The sequence below is a fragment of the Saccopteryx leptura genome, chromosome X (genome assembly GCF_036850995.1).
Source record: "Saccopteryx leptura isolate mSacLep1 chromosome X, mSacLep1_pri_phased_curated, whole genome shotgun sequence".
Classification (NCBI taxonomy): Eukaryota; Metazoa; Chordata; class Mammalia; order Chiroptera; family Emballonuridae; genus Saccopteryx; species Saccopteryx leptura.
Window position 1 is genome coordinate 35779570 of NC_089516.1, and position 21567 is coordinate 35801136.

A 21567-nucleotide genomic window follows, 5' to 3' on the forward strand; every position below is an offset into this window, starting at 1 on the left:
GTAGTTGTTTATTGCCACTTTTTTCTTTAAATCTACATTCTTCTTTTACTACATTTTTTTCCTCCACTTTGTTCTGTCTACAGCAGGCCCCATAACATTACTTTTTTTTTAAATTATTTTTTATTATTAAATTTAATGCAGTGACATTGATAAATCAGGGTACATATGTTGAGAGAAAACATCTCCAGATTATTTTGACATTTGATTGTGCTGTATACCCCTCCCCCAAAGTCAAATTGTTTTCTGTCACCTTCTATCTTGTTTTCTTTGTGCCCCTCCCTCCCCCACCCCTCTCTCCTTCCTCGCCCCATCCCCCCTCCCCCCACCCCCCCACCCCTGTTGTCATCACATTCTTGTTCATGTCTCTGAGTCTCATTTTTATGCCCCATTTATGTATGGATTCATATAGTTCTTAGTTTTTTCTGATTTACTTATTTCACGCCATATAATGTTATCAAGGTCCATCCATGTTACTGTAAATGATCTGATGTCATCATTTCTTATGGCTGAGTAGTATTCCATAGTATATATGTACCAAAGCTTTTTAATCCACTCGTCCTCTTACGGACACTTGGGTTATTTCCAGATCTTCGCTATTGTGAACAATGCTGCCATAAACATGGGGGTGCATTTCTCCTTCTAGAGCCGTTCTATGGTGATCTTGGGGTATATTCCTAAAAGTGGGATAGCTGGGTCAAAAGGCAGTTCGATTTTCAGTTTTTTGAGGAATCTCCATACGGTTTTCCACAGTGGCTACACCAGTCTGCATTCCCACCAGCAGTGCAGGAGGGTTCCCTTTTCTCCACATCCTCGCCAGCACTTATTCCATGTTGTTTTGTTGATGAGCACCACTGTGGCTGGTGTGAGGTGATATCTCATTGTGGTTTTAATTTGCATTTCTCTAATGATTAGTGATGTTGAACATTTTTTCATATGCCTATTGGCCATCTGTATGTCCTCTTTGGAGAAGTGTCTATTCCTTTCTTTTTCCCATTTTTTGATTGGATTGTTTGTCTTCCTGATGTTGAGATTTATAAGTTCTTTATAAATTTTGGTTATTAACCCCTTATCAGATGTATTGTCAAATATGTTCTCCCATTGTGTAGTTTGTCTTTTTATTCTGTTCTTGTTGTCTTTAGCTGTGCAAAAGCTTTTTAGTTTGATATAGTCCCATTTGTTTATCCTGTCTTTTATTTCACTTCCCTGTGGAGATAAATCAGCAAGTATATTGCTCCGAGAGATGTCGGAGAGCTTACTGCCTATGTTTTCTTCTAAGATGCTTATGGTTTCATGGCCTACATTTAAGTCTTTTATCCATTTTGAGTTTATTTTTGTGAGTGGTGTAAGCTGGTGATAGAGTTTCATTTTTTTGCAGGTAGCTCTCCAATTTTCCCAACACCATTTGTTAATAAGCTGTCTTTACTCCATTGTATTTCCTTACCTCCTTTGTCAAATATCAGTTGTCCATAGAGCTGTGGGTTTATTTCTGGGTTTTCTGTTCTGTTCCATTGATCTATATGCTTGTTCTTATGCCAGTACCAGGCTGTTTTGAGTACAATGGCCTTGTAGTATAACTTGATAACAGGAAGTGTGATACCTCCCACTTTATTCTACTTTTTTAAGATTGCTGAGGCTATTCGTGTTCTCTTTGGTTCCACATAAATTTTTGGAATATGTGATCTATATCTTTGAAGTATGTCATTGGTATTTTAATTGGTATTGCATTGAATTTATAGATTGCTTTGGGTAATATAGACATTTTAATGATGTTTAATCTTCCTAACCATGAGCACAGTATATGCTTCCACTTGTTTGTATCTTCCTTGATTTCTTTTATCAATGCTTTGTAATTTTCTGAGTACAAGTCTTTAGTCTCCTTGGTTAAGTTTACTCCTAGAGTAGGTTAAAGTTTAACTCTTTTTCCATAACTATCACCATCGCCTGACTAGTTGGTCCCCAGATCTGAGGTCCACCTGAAACAGGTACAAAGGACATCCCTCTAGGCACAAGCTTGCCAAGAACTTCAGAGACCTCTGAATCTCAGTTACCTTATAGCCTTTGGCTTCTACCCTATTTACCACAGTTCAGGATGGCAGGGACATCAGGATAGGTGATAAGAAACTCCATTCTTCTTGTTAGGGACAGAAAAAGGCCAACCGTACCTAGCACACCTCCAACTTTGACTAACACTCTAGGAAGAGAGACACCTGCCAGAGTCATTTGGGTCACGGTGTATATCAGGAAAGTAAGACCAATCTTCCATCCACAGTCAGGTTGGGGAAGGGAGAGTTTACTTGGGGGAGAAGAAGGGTTACCTCTGTTGGCCTTATTAACCAGGGAGAGAGTTTTAGAAAATACAAAATGACCTTGGCAAGAAAAACCTCAGGATAAATATTGGAGGTATACACCAACAGCATTACTGAAGTTATGATTAACCTCTATGGACAGTCGCAATTATTAGAATGGTCCTGGTGGAGCAAATAGATTGACTCTTGAGGCCAAGAGTGACGACAAATAACAAGGTCTCTCTGCAACCTCACAGCCCAACACAACTTTTATTTACTTATTCAACAGTCATTGATGCTTCCAATATGTGCCAGCCACCATTTAAGAGGTAGAAGAAGACACCATCCTTGCCATCATGGAGCTCACAGTCTGTTGAGATCAACAGAGATATGATCGATGAATCACAGGACTCAGTAGTGAGTAATATGGTTGGGGAAGCCTGGAATGCTGTAGACACCTAAGGGAGGAACTACCTCTGTTTAGGCATCAAGGCAGGTGTCTGGATGGAGGTGACACACAAACTGCGGCCTCCCTGCAACTGAGGCGCGCTGAAACAGGAGAGGCAGCAGCTACTGCTGATTACACTTCTTCCAGTCTGGGCACTGCGTTCACAGCCCTTCAGCTGCAGGAATCCTGGGAGTTTGGGGGCGGGAGTGGTGGTCAAGGAGAACCAATATAGCCAATGTACAAAGTCAAAAGTGTCTTTTTTTTAAAATGCACTTATTGACCCCAGACAGAGAAAGGAGGGGGAGAAGAGAGATACAAAAAACATCACAACGTTTTTGTATGCTCCCTGACCAGGGAAAGAACTGGAGATCTTTGCCTATCCAGACGATGCTCTAACCAACTGAGCCTCTGGCCAGGACAAAAGTGTGTTTAATATCAACATGGCAGCACTTATATCCTACAGGAATTCCACATGAGGTCAATGACCCTGGAGAGCCAGTCTCCTCTATTTATATCTATTTAGTAGCCTCGACCTCAGCATCTCCCCTCCAGGCAACTCTTCAACATCTAGACAGAAAGACTATCCTTAAGGTCTGTGAAAAACAACTCCATGTGTGCACTTTACTTATCTCGGTTCATTCTTGTAAACTAACAGGTGAAATAAGTGATATCACAATGCACAGGTCTGTATTCTCAGTGAGCAGAGGGCCGAATTGCAGAAGCCTGGCAAAGTGGGTTCCGGGCCCTGAAGGGGAGGCTATACTCCCATCTGTGCAAAGGGCTCCGGGTGGCCCACAACTTGGAGAATTGCTAGAAAACTGCCTTTTCCAGCCCAGGATCTCTACAGAGGGGAATATAGGATGGCCCCACTGCAGAAAAAGCACACGTTAAGCTAAGAGGATATTATCTTGGGCTTTGGGGATGTGGACGCACAGCAAATCGTCCTTTTTGGACTCTCTCATAATGCATCTTGTCACCCTAACAGGGCACACAGCCATTGTGCCATTACCGTCACTGACTCTCGCCTTTAGGCCCTTGTGTACTTCTTCCTTAGAAATCTGTCCACCACTGAAATTTGTTATATATTGGTCATTGTCCCCAATATGCTGGCCAATTTCCTGTCCAGCAGCCAGCAGATGCCCATGCTGGGCTGTGCCTTCCCAATGCACCTCTTCATGGCTCAGGGAAGAGCAGGGTGTTCCCTCCTAGCCTGATGGCCTATGCCTGCCCTGTACCCATCTGCAACCCCCTGCATGACACACTCACCATCACCAGGGCCCTATGCCTGCACATGCTGGCTCTCGCACAAGTCAGCGGCTTTGCACTCTCACTCACCCTTACCACACTAACAACCCTCTTGCTTTCTTTGTCAGTCCCACAAGATCAGTCATTTCTCCTGTGACATCCCTGCTGTGCTATTCCTGACCTGCTGAGACATGCAGACAATGAGATTGCGGTTTTCCTGGTCAGCGTTCTCATCTTGAATACTCTTGTCTTGCTGATACTGCTCTCCTATGGGTTCACTTTCGCTGCCATCCTCAGATTCCACTCACTGAGGGCAGAGGCAAAGCCTTTTCCACTTGTGCCAGGCACCTGCTGGTCTCTCCTCTGCACTACGGCCATGTGATATTCAGCTACATTTGGTGCCCATCTCCCTCTGGACCTCACACTCAGTCAACAATACATTTCCTTATAGTCTAAGCCCAAAGGACACTCTTAACTGGCTCACAGGAAAACACCATGGGCATCAGCCATTTTCAACTTGCCTGCTCCCCTGCATTTGTGGATCCTCTTACGTAACCCATCATGCTTAGGCGAGGACCCCATCTGCTGCAGTAAAGAGCCTGCAAATCATGCTACACCCTAGAAGAAGACAAAATTGTGTCCTTACCTAGACCAGTGTGACTCCCATGCTCTTCCCCATGATCTATAGCCTCAATAACAGAGAAGAAGTGGAAAGGCAGAGCCTGTCCACAGACTGAATCCTGCATCACCAGAAAATAACCTAGAGATCACCTGGGATACAACAAAGCGAACCAAAGCAGCAGCAGGGGCAGCAGCACTGTCGGGGGATGGGGCATTGCGGCCTGCTGCACTCCCATCCTGCTCAAGATCCTCACTAGGGCCCTTCACTCTGTGCCCCAGTCTGGACTCTGGGCCAGGTGACTCCTCCTACTTCCAATAGTTAAAGGGCCACTTGCCCCTGGCAGCCTGTGCCGACTGCCCCTCCTCTAACCTGACCTGCGGGCTTGTGCGGGTGCCTGTCCACTGTGGCCCCACGTGCTTACTCATCACCCAGTACTGAAACGATTTGTCTGTCTCCCTGACTGGCCTGGAGGCCTGGTGAAGGCAAGAACCATGGTGAACCTCTGTTACCACAGGACCTGGCACATAACAGGTATTCGGTAAGCAGTGATTGAACTCTGCTCTGTTCGTAGGAGCACGAGCTGTGGTTATCTTCAGACCCTAATTGCTAATGGAATGAAAGCCTTCAATATCCTGCTGAACCAAGGCCTCTGTGATTCAGGGACTCAGGTCAGAGATGATGATCTCAAGAAAAATGTTTGCTGACACCATTGCCACCCCACATGCTGGGCTAATTGCCACGGATGCTTGAATTTTTCTCCATCAAAGCACTTAGCAAGAAATAATTGGTGAGTGAATAAATGAATAGAGGATGGAGCATCTTGTCTATACCAAGCACTGGGCATAGCATGGAGGATACAGAAAAGCACAAACTCGGTCCCTGCCCTCCAGGAGCTCAACAATTTAGCCTGGGGGTTGAGGCACCAAAACACTTTTTTTTGTCATTATCACAATTGTTACAAGCTCTTCATAGGCAGGAGGGATCTGTCCCAACAGCAAACCTAGGAACACCCACATTCTGTTAAGAGTGTCAGGAAAGGGGGCCTGGGTCCTTGATGACCCCTCATTGGACAACTAAACCAGCATGGTGCCCATCTCCCTCTGGACTTCACACTCAGTCAACAATACATTTCCTTATAGTCTAAGCCCAAAGGACACTCTTAACTGGCTCACAGAAAACACCATGAGCATCAGCCATTTCCAACTTGCCTGCTCCCCTGCATTTGTGGATCCTCTTACTTACCCCATCATGCTTAGGCCACGACCCCATCTGCTGCAGCAAAGAGGCTGCAAAAAATGTTTCCATTTTTCCTTATGTAAATAATGATTCGACAGAATTCTTATATATGATTTTGCCTGAATGATTATTTCCTCAAGACTTATTCCAGAAGGTAGTATTGCTGAGTTAGACATGTATGTTTCTGTTTATTGTTTAAGGCTGTTGGTCTACACTACACAGCTGTTGTCCAGAAAGTGTGTCTTCCCACCAGAATTCTAGTTTGCCCACGTCCTTATAACAGTAGGTCTGATTTGGCCAAAAGTAAAGAAAGGAAGAAGAAAGAACAAAACTTAGTTTGCACACGAAGGTAAATCATCTCAGAAACACTTAGAATTGGAATTCTGTGGCTTACTAAAGTTTCATATCAGTGGAGAAGAGTGTTGAGAGGATTAGTTAAGCGTCTGGGGGAGGAGTTAACTCTCTCTAATATACAGTGCCTTGTTTCCTGCAGCCTTGCCAAACTTGCTTATGCTTTTCGCAGCTCTCCTGAGGATTCCATCAGATTTTCTTCATAGGTAATCAGATTGTCTGCAGATAAGGCAGTTTTATTTTTTTCCTTTCCAATCTGGATGATTGTTTCTGATTGATTTCTCTCCTCATAAGATCGAGTTTTCTTGCTTCTTTGCGTACCTGGCACCTTAATCAGGTGGAAGACTGAATTTTTGATTTGGGTGACATTTGTGTCTCCAAACCTACTCTTGAGCTTTGTTCTCGGATTCTGTTATGTTACATAGAAATAGTTTGGCTCTATTAGATTAGGAAATAATCTTTCCTAGCCTCGTTCTTTTAAAACATCAGAAATGGATTTTAAATTTGATGAAATATCTCCACCACATCTATTGGCTTTGTCACCAAACATGCACTCTTATCCCCTTGGTGCCAGTATCCTTAATTCTTCCTAGGCATGTGCAGTACCCTTCCCTGACCAATCAGAACACAGCTTTCCTTCAGCCATGGTGATCTCATCCACCCACTGACACCTGCAGGGGTAGAGGGCGTGCAGGCAGGCACTGGACAGAAAGGAAGTCGGGGCAAGAAAGGCAAATCTCAGACAACTAAATCTTGGATAGAGCCATGCCTAAAGCCAGGTACTACCCCTTACGCTTTCAGTTACATAGACCCAGAAACTCTCCCTTTGGCTCAAGTCAGTGTGGATAATTTTAATTGTTTTGTCTTTTTCTTCCCGACTTGCAATAGAAAAATCTTGACTACTACTGAATTGAGGAACCACAGTTTTATTTATCATTTAACCTATTTTTGTGATCCCAAAATTTGGACCTCCCATATGTCAAGGAAGAAATGAGACTATTTTCTTGTTAAGGGGTTGGCTCCGTGCTGATCAAGCCATGTTATGGCAGAAGATGGGACAAATGTCTTTTGTGGTAAGACTCCCAAGGAGCAGCAGGGGAGGGACTGCCAGGGGCAGCTGCAGGAAAGGGACAAGGAGAAGGACCATCCCGTTCTCTACAGTGCTCCCAAATTTGGCTCAGAAAAGGGCCATACAGTGAAGATGGAGACGCCTATGCCTTCCACATTATTTTTAATGCCTCTGTAGTATTCTGCACAATGTATATGCCATGATCATTTTAACCAGTCTCATATATAGGCCTTCAGGTTGTTTCTGACTTTTCGGTATTGTAAACAAGGCTGAAATGAATACCCTGCTGCATTTCTTTTTCTGCGACACATTTTGTACCATAGATATTTAGAACAGGAACTGTTGGATCAAAGAATAAGCCCTTTTAAAGATATATTATACAATTTACCCCCAACGCATTTCAGAAAGTTTGCACGAATTTAACTCCAACGAATAGTAGGTGGAATTGTCCATTTTCTTACTTCCCACCCTGTATAGGCAAGCTTCTTTTATTGCAATTTACAGATACTGCATTTTCATCAATATCAAGGCAAAACCATCACCAGCCAAGAAATTAGGACTCACTGAAGTCTCCGATGATGGTTAGCATTTTTTTTTTTAGCAATAAAGCATTATTAAATTGAGGTATGTACATTGATTCTTTAGATATAATGATTTTGCACACCTAATAAACTACAGTATACTGTGAACATAAGTTTTATATGCACTGGAAAAACGAAATATTTCTGACTCACTTTTTTGCAATATTACCTTTATTTGTGGTGGTTTTGAACCAAAACTGCAATCTCTGTGCTATGCTTCTGTCTGTGATCTAAGGCTGCCGTAACAGAATACCACAGACTAGGTGGCTTAAACAACAGAAATATATTTTTCTCACAGTGCTAGAGACTCCAAGTCCAAGATTAAGCTACCAGCAGGGTTGATTTCTGGAAAGGGCTTCTCCTTGAGTTAGAGACAGGTACCTTCTCACTGTGTCCTTACATGGCTTTTCTTCTGCATGTATGTAGAGAGAAAGAGGAGCCCTCAGCTGTCCACTCCTGTTTCTGTGACACCAGTCTTGTTGGATTAGAGGCTAGCCTTGATGACTTAATTTTTTTTTGAATTTTTCTGAAGCTGTAAACAGGGAGAGACAGTCAGACAGACTCCCGCATGCGCCCAACCGGGATCCACCCAGAACGCCCACCAGGGGCCACGCTCTGCCCACCAGGGGGCGATGCTCTACCCCTCTGGGGCGTCGCTCTGCCATGACCAGAGCCACTCTAGCGCCTGGGGCAGAGGCCAAGGAGCCATCCCCAGCGCCCGGGTCATCTTTGCTCCAATGGAGCCTTGGCTGTGGGAGGGAAAGAGAGAGACAGAGAGGAAGGAGAGGGGGAGGGGTGGAGAAGCAGATGGGCGCTTCTCCTGTGTGCCCTGGCCGGGAATCAAACCTGGGACTTCTGCACGCCAGACCGACGCTCTACCACTGAGCCAACCGGCCAGGGCACAAAACATTTTTTATCTTAAATCTCTGCCCGTATAGTAACTGAAATCATATCTCAAAAGCATTTCTTTTTTTTATATATGACAAGAATGAGAGAATGGGACACAGAGAAAGACAGACAGGGAGAGAGAGAGATGAGAAGCATCAGTTTTGTGTTGCTCATTGATTGCTTTCTCATATGTGTCTTGCCCTGGGTTCTCCAGCTGGTAAATAAAAATACCTTTTAGAAATCAATACATAAAAATAACAAACAACGCAGAAGAAAACTGTAAATGACAGGAACATAAACTTCACAAAATGAGAATCATAAACATCATATCTGGATGTGGTATGACCTATTTATATAAACTATATAATATGTTACAAATGCAGATTAATATATCCTTTAAAAATCTGGAAGAAAACAGAAAAAACTGTTTATAATGGTCAGTACAGACTCAGATTATGACAAATTTTTACTTTCTAACAACACACCATTTTATAAAGCATGAGTGGTTTTATAATAAGCCTATATTACAGTTGAAAAACCATTGAAAGTATCAAAGCATCCAGAACTGTAAATACATTCTGATTCCAACTGTGTTTCCCTGCTGAAAATAATCACGTGACACATTTGTAGTTCAAAAAGAAACCTGGAGGAAATCAAAATGTTCACAGTGGCTCTCTGTGGGTGGTAAGAGTGTGAAGCCTATTTTCCCATCATTCTATCAGTTTCTCTAACTGCACAACTTATCCGATGACCATGTTTTACTTCCATCAATGGAAAACAATGTTTTAGAATAAAAAATATGCAAGAGAGATATATGATCTTTCCTGGAATGGGGAAAACCCCGGTACACAAAATAGGATTCATCAAGCAGACCATCTGCATTAAATTCCAAGCTCCTGTGTTACTGGACTCACCCACAAGGCACCAGGCACGTGCCAGTCCCACTGTGGAAAAGGAGTGTGGCCTTGACTTGATGTGACTCCTGCCCAGGAGGCGTTCTTCCCCAGGGACCTTAAACAGAGCCCTTCTCATCTCCTTGTTTTTCAGGGTGTAGAGCAGTGGTAGTCAACCCGGTCCCTACCGCCCACTAGTGGGTGTTCCACCTTTCATGGTGGGCGGTATCAGAGCAACCAAAGTATAAATAAAAAGATAGATTTAACTATAGTAAGTTGTTTTATAAAGATTTATTCTGCCAAACTTAGCAAAAATCCGACATAAAGTACTTGGTAAGTAATTATTATTATATGCTTTAACTTGCTGTAACTCTGCTTTATAAATTTTATAAAGTTACTTCCCTACTTATAAATCGCCATTACTGTGGAACCGGTGGGCAGTTAGAAAATGTTACTACTAACAGAGATACAAAAGTGGGCGGTAGGTATAAAAAGGTTGACTACCCCTGGTGTAGATGATGGGGTTGAGCATGGGAGTGAGGACCACATACAGCACAGAGAGCACCCAGTCCCGCAAGCCAGAGTATGGAGAGCTGGGAAGGATGTAGCAGCGGGCTGAAGTGATACAGAAAATACAGACCACAGCCCTGGACAGATAGCTCGGTGGGTTAGACTCTGTATCACCTGAAGCGCAGAAGTTGCCAGTTTGAACCCTGGGTCAGGGCACATAGAGGAACGGATCGATGTTCCTGCCCCCCTTTCCTCTTCCTCTCTCGCTGAAGTCAATAAATAAAAATACCTCCAGAAAGAGAATAGAAAAGAAAATACAGACCACAGTGATGTCAGTGCCACAGGTTGAAAAAAACCTTTCTTTGCCCCTCAGCAGAGCGAATCCTGAGGAGAGCAGCTACAATGTGTAGATGGGAGATCCCAACCAGGGCGCAGGGTGCCAGAGTCACTAGAAAACTGGAGAAGAACAGGGCAAGTTCATTTGCTTGCATGCTGGAGCAAGAGAGTTTGAGCAGCAGAAGGAGGTCACAGAAGAAGTGGGTGAAAGGTGAGGCCCACAGAACTTCAGTAGAGCTGCAAGGATGGGGTGGGTGAGTGTGTTGATCGAGGAAAGAAGGCAAGAGATTGAAGCTGGTCTGGTCGGGGTCCTTTACCCCATGAGGGCTAGGTAGTGCAGTGGCTGGCACATGGCTGCATACTGGTCATAGGACATGGCTGTGAGCAGGAAGCACTCCCAAGGTGCCAGGAAGTGGACCAAGAGCATCTGGGTAAGACAAGCGTGACGAAATGGTCCACACTGGTGCCAGTGGATGCACCAGAGCCCGTGACACCATGTTGGAGATACAAGCAGTGCCCGGCAGTGAGAGGTGACTGAGAAGCAGCACATGGGAGGGTGGAGTCGGGAGTCCATTACAATAAGGCTGACAATTCCCAGGTTCCCAACCATAGCCACTGTGTAGCCCGGCAGAAAGATGGAAAAGCATAAGGGCCTCAACTCCCTGTGGCCGTCAACCCTTCCAGATGAAACTGGGATGCTACAGTCCCATTTTTCCAGCTGCATGAAACCACGCACAGGAACCTGCACCTATGGAGTCCAACTCAGGGACAGATGAGGGTCTAAGTTTGGAGTTCCAATTTACAAAGGGGCGTGGGGTTGAAAGAAGGCCCAGAGACAAAGAAGACAGGTTTCAAGCTTACAAGAAAGTCTCAGAATGAGAGTAACAAGGTTAGGCTCCAGAAGCCAGTGGTAAGGTAGAGGCCAGGAGAATGGAAATGGTAACCCCATCAGCCCCCGCACCAAGAGAAGGTGTGCCGACCTTGAAGTCACAGTGAGTTCACCCCTGTAAGGATATCAAGGTCAACCCCTCAGAAACTTCTCCCTGAATAAATAACCCTGGACCTTGTAATTATCTGAAATGGCGCCATTATTTCTCCATCACCAACCCAGCAGAGCGCCAATTCAGGATCATTGATAACACATCAGTGAGGTCCCTCCTCCTGCTTCCCAAAACCTTTCAGTGCCTCCCATATCACTCAGAGCCAAAACCAAAGTCCTCCCAGCGGCCTACCAGATCCTCTGTGATACGCCCTGTCCTCTCCTCCCTGATCATCAGGCATGAGGTCTTTCAGCTCCTTGTCCCATATGGCATCTTCAGACTTATTCACAGCAACAAACATTCCGGCCTATTTCCTGCCCTGGTGCAAGAGGATTCCACCCTCCTATCTAAGGCTAATTTCTCTCTCTGCTCTCTTGATCTCAACCCTTGGAAATTCTTTTACATATGAAAGTATTAAATGCCACTGAATTGTTCACTTTAAAATGGTTACTTTCGTTTATATCAATTTTGCCTCAATAAAAAATAAAATAAAATAAAATAAAATAAAGGCTTTTTCAGACACACAGAAGCAGCAATCATTTGTGGTAAGCAGAAAGCCTGCACTCTAAGAAATGTTAAGGACATTCTCCACAAGGAAGGATGATATCAAATGGAAACTTGGATCGACATGAAGGAACAAAAGGTCCCAGAAGCGGAAAATATGTAGCAAAGGTAAAGTAATTTTTCTCATTTTAAAATTTCTTTAAGTCATTGCAAACTGTTTATAGCAAAAATATTGACAACATAGTATGGGGTTTATAACCTCTATAGAAATGAAACACATGACAGCAATTGTACAAAAGACACGAGTGCGTGATTGGAAGTATATTGATGTAAGGCCTTACATTACATGTGAAATGACTTTAAGTTATTTGAAAGTAGTCTATAATAAAACACAGAAACACTAGACCTAAATATATATTGGAGATAAAGTACAATTCTAAAAATTATTCAATCTAAAAGAAGTCATGCAAAGGTAAAAAGAGGAATGCAGAACACCTGGAAGGAATATAAAATGAGTAGCAGCCCCTGGCCTGTTGGCTCAGTGGTAGAGCTTCGGCCTGGCATGCAGGAGTTCCGAGTTCGATTCCCGACCAAGGCACACAGGAGAAGTGCCCATCTGCTTCTCCACCCCTCCCCCTCTCCTTCCTCTCTGTCTCTCTCTTACCCTCCCGCTGCCAAGGCTCCATTGGAGCAAAGTTTGCCCAGGTGCCGAGGATGGCTCTTTGCCCTCTGCCTCAGGCGCTAGAATGGCTCTGATTGCTGCAGAGTGACACCCCAAGATGGGCAGAGCATTGCTCCCTGGCGGGCATACTGGGTGGATCCCGGTCAGGGGCATACGGGAGTCTGGCTGACTGCCTCCCCATTTCCAACTTTGGAAAAATACAAAAAATAAAATAAAAAATAAAATACAATAAAATAAAATGAGTAGCAGAATGATACATATAAACTCTGCATATCACTAATTACATTAATTGTAAATGGTCCAAATGCTGCAATTAGAAAGCAGAGATTGTCAGACTAGAAAAAAAATAAAACAAAACAATATGCTAAGTATAAGAAATCCACTTTAAGTATAAAAACATCGATATGATAAAGGTAATAAGATGGATAAAGATATGCCATGCAAACTATAAACATAAGAAAGTTTGAGTGGTTCTATTTATAGCAGGCCAAGTACACTTCAGGACAAGGAATATGATGGGATGGAGAACATTTGATAATGATAAAGGGGTGAGATTGTGAGGAAGATATAATAATTTTAAATATATATCACTACAAATAACAGAGCTTCAAAATGCATGAAACAAAACGCACAGGAAAGAAAGGAGAAATAGATAAACCCACAGTCAGAGGTAAATATTTTAACACTCCTCTTTTAGTAATTGATAGAAACTTATTGCAGAAAGTCACACAGAGAGGAACAAATTGAAATCTAAATATGTAACTAGGAAAATAACGTGAAGGTAAGAGCAGACATGAATGAAATGTAAGATGGACAAAGGATAGAGAAAAATCCATAAAACCTAAAGCTTTTTTAGTACCAGTAAACCTGATAAAAAGTGTAACCAGAGAATATTAGGAACAATATATGTGAACAAATTTGCTAATTTAGATGAAATGCATAAACTCCCTTAATGACCCACATTACCTAAACTGACACAAGGAGAATTAGAAAACATGAATATTCCTAAATCTATGAAAAAAATGGAACAGAAAACTCCAAGCTCACATGGCTTTATTAATGAATACTATCAAATACTTAAAGAAGAAATCCTGCCAATTCTTTCAGAAAGTAGACTTGGGGAAACACTTCCCAAATCATTTTATCAGGCCAGCATAACATAATACTCAAACCAGATGAAGACATTGCAAGAAAAGAAATCCATAGACCAATATTCTTCAAGAAGTTGTACACACACACAAAACAACTTAAATATTAGCAAATTTAATTTAGCATTATATAAAGAAGATGATACATCATGATGACCAAGTGAGATTTAGCTCAAAAATAAAATATTGGTTTTGCATTAAAAAAATGAACCTGTGTCATTCACCATATTAAAAAAAATACAAGACAAAAAAATGATCATTTCCATAGATGCAGGAAATGCATTTGACAATACTCAACAACCACTCATGATGAAAACTGCTCAGAACTGTACAAATAGAAGGAACCTCTCTTAACCTGATAAAGGGAATCTACAAAAAGTCCTACAGCTGACATGATACTTAATGGTAAGAGATAGAATTCTGTTCATCATTGTCCTGGAAGTTATAGGCAATGCACTACGAAAGAATGAGAAATCAAACTCATAGAAATTGGGAAAAAATGAAACAGAATCATCTTTATTCAGAGATGACATGTTTGCGAACGTAGAAAATTCTATCTATACTTGAACAGGCGGTGGCACAGCAGATAGAGCATCAGCCTGGGACTCTGAGGACCCAGGTTAGAAACCCCGAGGTCACTGACTTGAGCCCAGAGGTTGCTGGCTTGAAGCTCAAGGTCACTGGCTCGAGCAAGGGGTCACTGGCTCAGCTGAAGCTCCCCCCCACACACACAAGGCATGTATGAGAAAGCAATCAGTGAACAACTATGAAACAATCAATGCTGCAACTATGAGTTGATGCTTCTCATCTCTCTCCTTTCCTGTCTGTCTGACCCTCTGTTCCCCAACCCTCTCTCTCTTTCTCCTTCTCTCTACTTAAAAAAAAAAAATATCCTATCTACAAAAAGAAAAGGGAAAATTTAAAAATCACTGTCATTTTCAATGGTACCCCAAAACATGAAATACTTAGTGATGCACTTAATAAAATATGTGAAAAAATTTTAAAGGAAAACTAAAAACTGTTGATAACAGAAATTAAAGAAAATCTACATAAGTGGAGAAGCATGTCATGTTCATGGACTGGAAGACCCAGCATTCTCACCACATTATTCTATAAATTTTGTGTAAAGCTAATAAAAATCCTGAATTTGCAGAAGTTGGCAAACTGATTCTAAAATGTATGTGGAAATGGGCCCTGGCCGGTTAGTTCAGTGGTAGAGCATCGGCCTGTGTGAGATGTTCTGGTGATTTATTGAACCTGAGAAAGAAGTGGAAACCCCTGAATTTTTAGCAGTTGGTCAGAAGGTAGGTTGTCTGAGAACCCCAGAGATTGCAAATGTTGTCTGTAGTGGAGGGGGTGGGATGGAGAAGCTGATGGTCACTTCTCCCATGTGCCCTGATCTGGACTTGAACCCGGGACTTCCACAGGCCGAGCCCAGCTCTACCATTGAGCAAACCATCCAGGGCCAAAACCTTTCTTTAAATGGGCAAAGGATATGAACACTCTAGTTACAAAGGAGGAAAACCCCCAAGTTCCCAAGTATGTACTAGAAGTGGAGATGAGAACAGCCACAGCAAAGAGCACCCTGACGTGACTGAGTCAAATAAGGATGCCCATCCCTAAAACACAGCAGTTCTGCTCCTGGGAATTTGTCACCTATCCCCTTAAGGGTTATGTATGAGGGTGCTCATCACAGCATTGTTTGCAGTGGTGGGAGTCAGAGCCATCTAGATGTCCCACTGATTGCACTTCTGCCCTTTTTTTCAGACTGTTAGGTGGGTCTGCTTAATTCATGATCTTGTTGTGATGCGAACATTCGCAGAAGCCAACACTAGATGATCGCTCAGTATGTTCCTTCGGGTTTCCCTCACATATCTGACCACACGGCCTATGCCTGCTTTCTACCTGAGCATGGGGATCCAGTTCTGTACCGACATATGTTTCTTCAGTGATAATGATGAAAACCTATTTTCTAACCTTAATACTAAAACTTACCATCTCCGTTCAAGCCTCCACCTTTGCAGCTCCCACAGAAGAAAACAAAACAGAACTCATTTCTGAGGTCGTCTATAATTGACTGAGACACTTGAAGTCCCACACAGCTTTCATACAAGAACATGTCTTCACCTCTAGAATCACCTGGCCCCTTTCCTTTACTCATGTTTCTCTGTTACTCTGGAATGAATCAAATCATTTCTGTAGCCTGTACTTTCCTCTGAAAAAAATGTGTGGCTTTACATTTGGACAATCTGAATCATTTGCTTTCTAAGCAGTTAGTTCACTGACACCATTCACTCATGCTTGCTGACTGTTGCTTTCTCACCTCTTTCAAACAGGTCTAGCTTATTGTCTGCAAACATCGACAGGCATTTCAATCTAAACGTCATCTTTATTAGTGATCAAACCAGAGGTGGGATTCAAATAGTTTAATAGTCAGTTCTCTGCCCTAATGACCATTTTAAGTATAAGAAGATATAACAAAAGGTAGTTTATTATTTCACGCGTTTAATACTTAAGTAAGAACAATAAAAGACATACTCAAAATGAGATTATAAGAGTTTTAAAATATTAGTGAAAAAATGTTAAATAATACCTGACAAGCCTGATCGGGTGGTTGTGCAGTGGATAGAGCGTCGGACTGAGATGCAAATGACCCAGGTTCGAGACCCCGAGGTCGCCAGTTTGAGCAAAGCTCACCAGCTTGGACCCAAGGTCGCTGGCTTGAGCAAGGGGTTACTTGGTCTGCTGAAGGCCCATGGTCAAGGCACATATGAGAAAGCAATCAATGAACAATTAAGGAGGGGTCGGGAACCTATGGTTCGTGAGCGAGATGTGGCTCGTTTGATGGCTGCATCTAGCTCGCAGACAAATCTTTAATAAAAAAATAATGTTAATAATATAAAACATTCTCATGTATTACAATCCATTCATTTCCTTCTGCTCATGTTCATGGTGGCTGGAGCCAATCACAACTGTCCTCCAGGACAACACCAAATTTTTATTGGATAATGCGTAAAGTACCTGGGTCGTTGTATGGCTCTCACGGAATTACATTTTAAAATATGTGGCGTTTATGGCTCTCTCAGCCAATAAGGTTCCCGACCCCAGAACTAAGGTGTCACAGCAAAGAACTAATGATTGATGCTTCTCATCTCTCTCCGTTCCTATCTGTCTGTCCCTGTCTATCCCTCTCTCTGACTCTCTGTCACTGTAGAAAAAAAAAATACCTGACAAAAACAATAAAACTGTTATTCAAGGTATTTCCAACGACAGCTTGTTTACTGAAGTAACAAATGTGAGGGAATAAAAATGTAGTATTTCATCAAAGGTGTCAGGAGTTTTATCAAATGAATAAATATTACAAGCATAGTTTCATCAATTTTTTTTCACCTATGTACAGAATGAACATTAACACTGCTGCTTAGAATACGCTGTTGTGCAGATGAACGTTAACAAAGAGTAAGGAATGTAAACTTGTGATTTCTACATTGGGCAGCCACCCAGGCACCCACCTTAGAGAACCCTGATTACATGTGCCATTTTAACAACCAGTTCACCAAACTCAACAAAAAAGTAGGTATCGGTTCTACCGAACTGGTGTGAGCAGGCTGAATCCCACGCTGGATAAAACTGACTGGGAAGAATGTGGATTAGGTGGGAGAGCCAAGTGAACTTGCTAACTTCCCTCTGGCCAGCCTAGAGCTTGGGACGGCCCACCTAAGGGGAACACTGGAGCTGAAGACCAATGTACTACAGCACAATTCTGATGCTCCCTGGACTAAGGTCAGAGTTCCCATGTGGAGACCACCGTTTTCCACAAGACTCCCCTCATTGCAGACAACGTTTGCAATCTCTAGGATTTTCAGATCACCACCTTCTGACCAATTGCTCAAAATTCAGCGGTTTCCACTACTCCCTCAGGTTCAGTAAATCACTAGAACATCTCACAAAACTCAGGAAAACACTACACTCACTGTTACAATTTTATTATAAAAGTTGCAAATGAGGGTAAACCAGTGAAGAGATGTCAGGTCTGGGAGAGTCCCAGACACAAAGCTCCCACGTCCTCAGGGTGTGTCACTCTTGCAGCATATCAATGGGTATCATCAATCAGGAAGCTCTCCGGAGCTCGTGTCCAGAGTGTTTCATTAGGGTTCATTCTGCAGTCATGATTGAATTCAATCTCCAGGCACCCTTTCCTTCCTGGAGGTCACACTGATATCACCTGGTTCAAAGCCTCAACTCTCTAACCACACGTCACTCTGGCACGGTCAGCTCCCATCCTACAACTATCTTAGGGGCTCACCATGAGTCACTTCGTTTAGCATAAACTTAGATGTGGGCCAAAAATGCTCACTGCTGGCAAAAAAGTTACAAGGTATACCAAGCATCAGAAAAATCAACCCATTATGAGGAGATAAATTAATCAAAAGAAAACACTCCGATTATAAGGAAGGAGAAAAACTTTATCTGAGGAGAAAATCAAGTGGGAACTACTAAACAGTGACTAAAACTCATCAGTGACACTAGTAAGATTGCAGGATAAAAGCTATGTTAAAGGGAACTGAAACCCCCACCAAACATTTAACCCTGGTCCCAGCACCTTTTCTCACCGACCTGAAACAACTCCAGCCAGCCATTGAATCCTTATTTTACTGTGCCTGAGTTTTTCTCTTCTTGTACACTAGGCCAGGCATCCCCAACCCCCGGTCCACGGACCGGTACCGGTCCACAGAGAAAGAATAAATTACTTACATTATTTCCGTTTTATTTATGTTTAAGTCTGAACGATGTTTTATTTTTTAAAAATGACCAGATTCCCTGTTACATCCGTCTAAGACTCATTCTTGACGCTTGTCTCAGTCATGTGATACATTTATCCGTTCCACTCTAAAGGCCGGTCTGTGAAACTATTTTCTGACATTAAACCATTCCGTGGCCCAAAAAAGGTTGGGGACCACTGCACTAGACCAACTTGGCCCCACAAGCAACCACGGAGGCTAAGGAGCCCCACATGCAGCTGGCACCAGAGAAGGTGAAGGTGGAGGTGAAGAAGTTTGTGAAGATTGGCGAGCTGGGCTACACAGTGACCAAGCAGAAGAACACAGAGATGGGCCAGCAGAGCCTAGTCTTCCAGGTCTACTACCCTGAGATTGTCGAGGGCATTACACTAAGTAAGCTACAGCTTCCTGTGTGCCTACGAGCAGAGGATCGATTCCACAGAGACGTGCCGGCAGTAACTGCTGACGGCGGCTGAGCCCTACAAGACCATCGCCTTCCAGGTGCATTTTGGGAGACTGACAAGGCCCAGAGCAAGGTTTGGGTCACTGGAATTGGGAAAACAAACAGTTCTTCCTTCACTTCCATTTCAACATGGAGAAGCCACGTCCCTGCAGAGCCTCCTCACAGGGCCTCCTGGTGGGAAGCAGCTCTCAAGCCCAGTGTTTGTCTCTGCCCCAGCTGGGCGGCCTGCCTCTGCCCCCCATGCTGCCCAGTGGGCTTGCATCCTCAGGGTCCCCAGGTGACCCCCTCCAGCTTTCTAGGTCCATCTGCCAGCGCCAGTGGCCCACCCACCAACCTGTGGGGCCCAACATCCAGCTCCCGGGATCCATCCGCCAGACCAGCAGTCCACCCAGCGACCTCTGGGGTCTATCTTCCCTCTGCTAGGGTCCACCCTCCACATATGTTGAAGTCTACCCTCCAGCCTCCTGCGGTCCACCCACCTCCTCCTGGGGTTCATCCTCCAGCTCCTGGACTTCCCCACTCCATTCACAGGGTCCAGTCTCCCCCATGACCTCTGAGGGCCCTGGGAACATTCTGCCCCTTCCCTCAGCCAACTGCAAAGACAACCCTCCTTGGAAGTCTTCTCGCCTGTCTTACCTGTCCCTCCAGGGGACAGTGTTAGTGTTTTGTTAGTGGGTTGTCCCTTGTCCCCAGACCTCACTAAACAGTCTCTCTGAGGGGAAAATAAAAACTTTCTTTAAAGAAGATAATGTTCATATATTCAATGAAATATTTTCATGGGAAATTAATGCTAAACTTGCAAAATCACACTATTAATAATCTTATACATTTGTATTATTATTAGCCACTTAATGTACAAATACAAGCACAAAACTAAAAAAGCATTCCAAAATGTTGACAGTAGTTAATGACGATGTCAGGACAGAATTGATTTTCGTTTCCTTCCATTTCCTAACTGCCTTCAAGTGCTTTGTACCAGTATGTGAATCTGGGAACCTCCCCACCTCTCCAACATGAACACAAAGGCGAGAAAATGTGCAAGTGCAGTAGGTGAAAAGAAACTCAGACACAGAGCGCTAGCTCAGCTTTGTTTTCTGCTGTACAAACCTTTAATCATCCCATTCCTCAAGCAACAGGGAAGCAAAGCAAGTGGGCTTAGAGAGCATAATGCCAATAGGGGGAAACAACGAGGCCCCTGGAAAAGAGAGGCGCTACTCCAGGCCCCAAGTCTCTGTGCGTTGCCCAGTAGGGGGTCACAGGTTAGGTCCCAGCCCCTTTCCCCAGGTGAGCCGTGGTGGAAACTAAGGCCAAATGCACCGAATATTCCGCATCACCACGCGGAACTTATCTAAGAAGGCGTTGACAGAAACTTGGAGGAGACCAGGGTCTTCTGCAGTCCACCTGCTAAAAGTGGGGGGGGGGTAAACATCAAGTTAAAGGTGATGACCGTCTCTTCCACCCAGCACACCACACCCCTTCCTGAGACCTAACACTTGTGTGTCTCCTTGTATCCATTACAGAGCCCTTCTCCACCTAAGACTGGCTCTTAGGCCCTGAACGCTTGCCCTCTCCTCCCCCATCTTGGCCCCTTCTAGGACTGACACAGCCAGGACTCTGCCCTTCACTTTGAACTCCTTTCGAACAGTTGGCTGGTGCTGTTGGAGGGGTTGGTCCATGGCCCTGCGGGCAATCTCTGCCTCCACGGGACACCGGAAATGCACCCTGAGCTTGCTGGAGGGAGAGGGGGTTAAGGCACCACCAGCAACTGAACTTGAATTTGCCAGTGCCTCCCTCAGACTTCCCTATTCCTCAGAGGGTGGCTGTCACCCCAGGCCTCCCCTCAGGTCATGCACCCCCACTCCCCACCGCCACCGCCCAGTCGAGCCACCCACACCCCCCACCTGGTCCCATAACACCGCCCAGTCGAGCCAGCTCAGGCCACGCTGGCCTGCCTCCCTCCTCACTCGCTCCATCCTGTCCGACCTCCCCACTCCCTCAGGCCTGCTTCCCACCCTCCAGCCTCCTCGGGTGTCCACTCCCTTCCCACCAGGCTACCGCAGGTTCCCCTGCACGCTCCCACTTTGGACTCCTCCAGGCTGCCCTGTGCCCTGTCCCCGAAAGCCAGCTCTGGACTTGCAGGGCGTCCCTGACCATCCCTTGGCCACTAGGCCTCAGGGGCTCATTGGAAAGGATACAAGACCATCTTCCGGTTTCGTGGTCTTACAGCCACTGATGATGCTGCTTCTCTACGTGGCCCTGACGCTTGTGCTGCCCCTGCATCAGTGGGAGCACCGACGGCTGCCGACCTCATCCCTTCTCGGTCTCCAGGACCACCCAGGCCACTAGCGCCACCCTGGTTGTCAGAGGCACCAAGGTCAACCCGGCACTGGGGGCCGCCAGGACCAGCGTGGCCTTCTAGGACCCCGGGGGGACCACGGCTGTCAGGGCCCGCAGGGCCACCTTGGTCTTCAGGGTCGCTGAGGCT

At 44.4% G+C, this 21567-nt stretch overlaps 1 pseudogene; it reads left to right on the forward strand.

The window, feature by feature from the left end:
- Positions 1–19632, forward strand: part of LOC136385962 (splicing factor 3A subunit 2 pseudogene) — a 40098-nt pseudogene extending 20466 nt beyond the window's left edge.
- Positions 19633–21567: the final 1935 nt, after the last annotated feature.